Genomic DNA, 5,615 nt, shown 5'->3' with positions numbered 1-5,615 from the left:
GTTACCTATTCCGCCTGGATCTTTTTTGTATTTTGGGCTGTAAAATTGTCAAAGAATGTCTGAGGAGTAAGTGCTTTTGGCTTTTTTCCTTTGTTACTTCATCAATACCTCAGATGTTCAACATACATGTGTGTAAGAATGTGTAATAACTAAGGCTGTCAAAGTTAAAGCTTTATTAACGCATTAACCCACAATTATTTTAACGCCGCTATTTTTTAACCCAAGATTAATGTTAAATTTTTTTTTTTTTTTTTTACCAGAGCTCTTGGGGGGCCACATCAAATGACGTGGCGGGCCACATTTGGCCCGCGGGCCATGAGTTTGACACCTATGCTGTAAAGGAATGTGAATCACTACCCACTTTCAAAACCACTCTCAAAGAACACCTACGGGGGACTGCAATTAGAAACTGGCCCCTGTAAATGTCCTAACCCAACCCCCTCCAATGTACAGTAAATGACCAAGTATGTACAGGTTTGCTTGTACAGTTGTACAGTGTTCCCCACTGTTGACAGAATCCGGCTATAGGGCGACAATAATGTGGTCAAGAGGCATGGTTTCTATCTTGAGCTTTAACTGGCGTGGTTTATTATTCACATGGCAGAGCAGCAGTTCTACAGTTCTCCTCTCACTGAGAGGCTGGGGGAAAGCGAAAGAATGGGAGGAGACATCTCTATTCATACACCTGGTGGTGTTCCTGAGTGGCTCCGCCTAGAGCGCCCTCTAGTGGAAACAGTTATATATGCAGTTAGACAGTTACTGGTGGAAACAGTTATATATACAGTTAGACAGTTACTAACAATCCTACACAGAACCTCTGACTTCAACACTCCCACTTAGGTTTGTATTAGCATACTGGATAACTTCTTTGAAAAACATTTTACAAAGGAAATAATATAATCCAAAACATCAACAGGGTATGACAGTCAATATTTTCACATTAAACATGACCCTTGCAAATCCCTTCAATTTGTATTTGGAACAGGTTTCCTCATAGTGTCTGCTACCCTGTCGTCCGTTGGACAGTAAACCAGTGTCATCCTTTCTTCTCTGATGACAGATCTGATGAGATGATATTTTCTATATTGACATGTTTACATCTATGTTGACACACTGGGTTCCTAGCAATCACAATGGTTCCCTGGTTGCCCTCATAAACAACAGCCTTCATATGTACACCATGTCCATCATTTTTAAATGATGTTGACAAAACGCCCCTCATCTTCAAGAACCACCTTATTTGGTATAGAGGATACATTCCAATTACCTATTACATATTAAGCAATATACTCATAATCTTATCTCCATCACCTCTAGCAGTTGTTCTGGATAAATACACTCATGTATGGTCGTAGCTAGAGCAGTATATTCGGCTTCACAAGTTGATAGTGCCACTGTGGGCTGCTTCTTTGTTTTCCACGAAACCAGTGAGCTGTTTGTATTCAAACTCACACAATATCCTGTACCTTTAAGATAACAAAAAAAACATGTTTGGCTGTAAACCAAATGCTCCTCTGTGGGGTCAGCAAAATACTGTGACAATCTACTCACTACAAACCATTGGTCAGGGCGGGTACACATTGTCAGTGATGGGCAAGCTACTTGGAAAATGTAGCAAGCTACACTACAAGTTACTCTCGATTAAATATAGCTCAACTACAATGGAAGCTATCCCCAGATAAATGTAGCAAGCTACACTACAAGAACATGGCAAAAATAGCTAGCTACATCTGCACTACTTTTTTTTTTTTTTTTTTTTTTACAGGCAAAAAATGCTCAGTTTCTTTTCTATTCTATCCTTATGTATTATTTATCCCTAAACTCTGCATCTTCTGGCTGCCTGATACCCTCTCCTAGCTGAAACCTGCCCACTTTATCAACCAAAAACACACTTCTTCAATATCTGAATTTTAACTAATAACTGTCTTACTGCATTTTACTATTATGCTACCATGTCTATACTACCACCAACTATGCTAATATGTCTATACTACTACAGTATAGTATGTACTCAGAGTATAACACTCAAGCTTGACACTGCTAGACAAACAATACTATTTATACTTGTCTGCTAGATATGTACTAGATATGCTATATGAATTGAAAATGGGGGACCCTGATGGAAACAAGACAAACGTCTTTCTCAGGTCTGCATCCCCTTAACAATTGTGTGTATTGAGCCGTACTGTATTGTACCCATTCTGCAATCTGTTAAATAAAGTTTTCATTCATTCATTCATTCATTCATTACCACTCCTGCTGACTTGTTGTACACAATTTGTAAGTTGCTTTGAATGAAAGCGTCAGCTAAATGACCAAATGTATTTAAATATGTAACTCACAAAACATTCCATGGCCCCAAAATCATGTGGGGACCCCAGACCACAGATCAGATCAATCACCATGGTAAGTTAACAGACGAAGAAAGTGCCAACACAGCCCAATGCTGCAGTGCACGGCGGCAGTTTAACAACAATATTATTGTCCCTTACCTTAGCGCCTGCATCCCACAACTTCATCTTTTCCATTCATTCATTCCATGGAGAGGCATTGGTGTTATTGACATCATCTTCATCAATGCCATCACAAGCCCTGGAAACATCGAATCCCTCTGCCATTTCGCGCGGACTGGTTCATTCATCAGTGGTCTGTTTTGATTTTCACTTCCTGATTTGCGGTTGGAGTCCCGCCCTATCCTGCCTCTGATTGGCCTACCCGTAATGTTTTGGCCTAACCATACCCAATCGTGAGTCGTCATACTCATATCTAAACCAACCAACCAATCATAGTGGGTTTTCTACGGGGATTTTTTTTTCTCCTCACAAATCTTTATAGTCTAGACTGTTTTCTCCCGATATAGTAGCGTTGTAGCGTTTCCTCGTCGCTACGTCACTACTTCGTTCTATAAATAGCTGCACTACAGAAAACGCTACATGATTCAAAAGTAGCGACGCTACCATCACGCTACTGAGAAATGTAGTTAAGCTATGTAGCGTCGCTACTTGTAGCTAGCTACTGCCCATCACTGCACATTGTTAAATAAATGAGGCTACCCACAGCTTCTCTGTACATTTTTTACATTTGTCAGTTTCTGAGCATCCTCCTGATAGTCTGACTCTAGTCTTTGATCACATGGTGTTTCCCTTGATCTACATTCTTACATGTCTAAACGTTTCAGGGTCTTTCCCACATAGTTACATCATTGAGAACATGGTAAGTCATCCACCTCTGTACTTAAACATGGAATTAAACATAGGATCCATTTCAGTATTTAGACATGGACTCTAATCAGGTATTTAAACCTGGATTCTACTCCTCCCGTATTTAAACCTAGTCCTAGAGTATCATCCTCCTGCCTTTAAGCAGTGTAGCCACCCTCCTTCAGTATTTAAACATGGAGTACCCTCCTTCAGCATTTAAGCAATTTGCTACGAACCATACTTTGTATTTGTCGTGGCCTTCAATACCCTCCTGGATTGAATACACCCATTTCCCTCCCACTGTCTGTCTGCCCTCTGGTAACTTGGTTGAATACACCCATTTCCCTCCCACTGTCTGTCTGCCCTCTTCGGGGGGCAATGTGACCTCTCTGAAGGTCGGGGTTACCCCACTGACTACCCTGTAGTAGTAATCAACGGGGGTAGGTGTACTGTCCTCCTCGTCACTCCCTTTCCGGGCATAGTCTGTCAGATACTTTGGGGGTTTGTGTTCCCTTGAGGGATACCTCCCACTGCTTGGGGCACTTGACGTCACCCTCTGGTGCTCCTCGTCATCGCCCTCTGGGGGTTGCTGACTGTCTGCCTGCACGACCGTACTAAGTACACTGGGCTGATGTGTCTCTGTTACTACACACCTTACTCTGGAGTCCAGCTCTGGCTCCTCTGTCTGTGTCTCGCTCTCACATGTTGCCTTTGTGACAAACTTGACTAGCATGTGTTTCTGCACTCTCCCGTTACCGGGATGATAAACTAGGAAAGCGGGGCTCCCCTTGTCGTGTCCTATGAAAAATCCTTTTACACCTCTGGATTCGGGCTTTCCCCTGTCCTGTAGATACGCATAACACACTGATCCAAATCGGTGCATTCTGGCTAGATTACACTTCTTTCCTGTCTGTGCTGTATACGGGGTGGTGCTTGAGTGCTTATTAAAGCACCTGTTTCTGGTGTAAGCGGCTTCTTGCACCGCATAATGCCATAGGCTCTTAGGTAAGTTACTATCTACTAGCTTACACCTAGCCATTTCGAAAAGGGTGTGCCATTCCCTCTCTGCCACCCCGTTCTGGTGTGGGGAATATGGACGTGACGTCTTGTGTCTTATCTTATACCTTCTCAACAGTGATTGGAACTCTCTGTTTGTGAACTCGGTTTCGTTGTCGGACCTCAAGCATCCTACGTTACCATAAGGGGCTACGTCTGCCAGGAATTTCTCCGTGGCCTGGAGTGTGTCACTCTTTGCTTTGAGAGGGTAAACAAACACTGCCCCTGTGCACACATCTGTAAAAGACTGTACATATCTAAAACCTCCTATGGACTCGTTGCTTAATGGGCCGGCTAGGTCTGTGTCCACTAATGCAAGTGGTACCCTTACTTTTTCTGTGGGATTTCTGTATCTCGGTTGAGTAAACTTCCCCATTTTGCACACTGCACAATTTTTGTCAGGTCTACGCTTTTCACCTTCAATGTGCATGCCTTCTGACACTACTTGCAGTTTCAGTAAATCCTCGTAATTACAATGACCCATAATCTCGTGCCATGTCTGAATATCGTGACTGGCCGTCACGCTACACATATCATTATTATCATTACACTAGTCGTTGTCATTACACTCCGTTTGCAGATAATATATTCTCTGGTACATCTTTATGTCAAACCGTGTACCGTCAGGTTCTACAAGAACATTTTTACCTTTATCGAAGAATACCTTGGCACCGCTTGCAGTAGCAGCTATTACAGAGAATAGTCCTTGTGGGAACGATGGTACGTAGAGAGCGCTCTTTAACGTCACCGTACGCCGGCGCCCCTTACTGTCCGTGAGGCATACCTGTGCGTCTCCTCTCTCTTGCGCCAATCCGTAGGTGCGTCTCCCTTCTGCCAGCTCCATGCTGTGCCTCTCCGGGTGGAAAGTGTCGTCAAAGTTCTTGAACCGACTCCTGTCGTTGATGACATGGGACGACGCACCTGTGTCCACGATCAGTCCCCTACTCTGGGCCCGCTGCAGCTGGGCCGGTCCGGCGATGCACGCCGTCCGCGCCCCGAAAGCCCAGTCTTCTTGTCCCGTTATTCTCTGGGCGTCGTCTCGATTTGTCTCATGTCGACCGTCGCCGCCATCGTGTCCGCTGTTGTCACCCTGTCCACAGCCGTCATCTTGTCCGTAGCCGCCATCTTGTCCGTAGCCGCCATTTTGTCCATAGCCGCCATTTTGTCCGTGGCCGCCGTCTCGTCCATGGCCATCATCTTGTCCATGCGTGCATCGCACGCTCTGGTCGTGTTTCTTCATGCACGCTCTGTCTGTGTGCCCCGTGGATTTGCAGAAGCTACACCAGACAGTCTTTGTGCAGTCGCTTCTCCGATGGCCTTTCTCTCCGCATCGCCAATACGCCAGTTCCGTCGTGGTCC

The sequence above is a fragment of the Notolepis coatsorum genome, assembly GCF_963971535.1.
Source record: "Notolepis coatsorum genome assembly, chromosome: 10".
NCBI lineage: Eukaryota > Metazoa > Chordata > Actinopteri > Aulopiformes > Paralepididae > Notolepis > Notolepis coatsorum.
The sequence above is the reverse complement of the archived record's forward strand: the minus strand, read 5'-3'. Positions refer to the sequence as shown.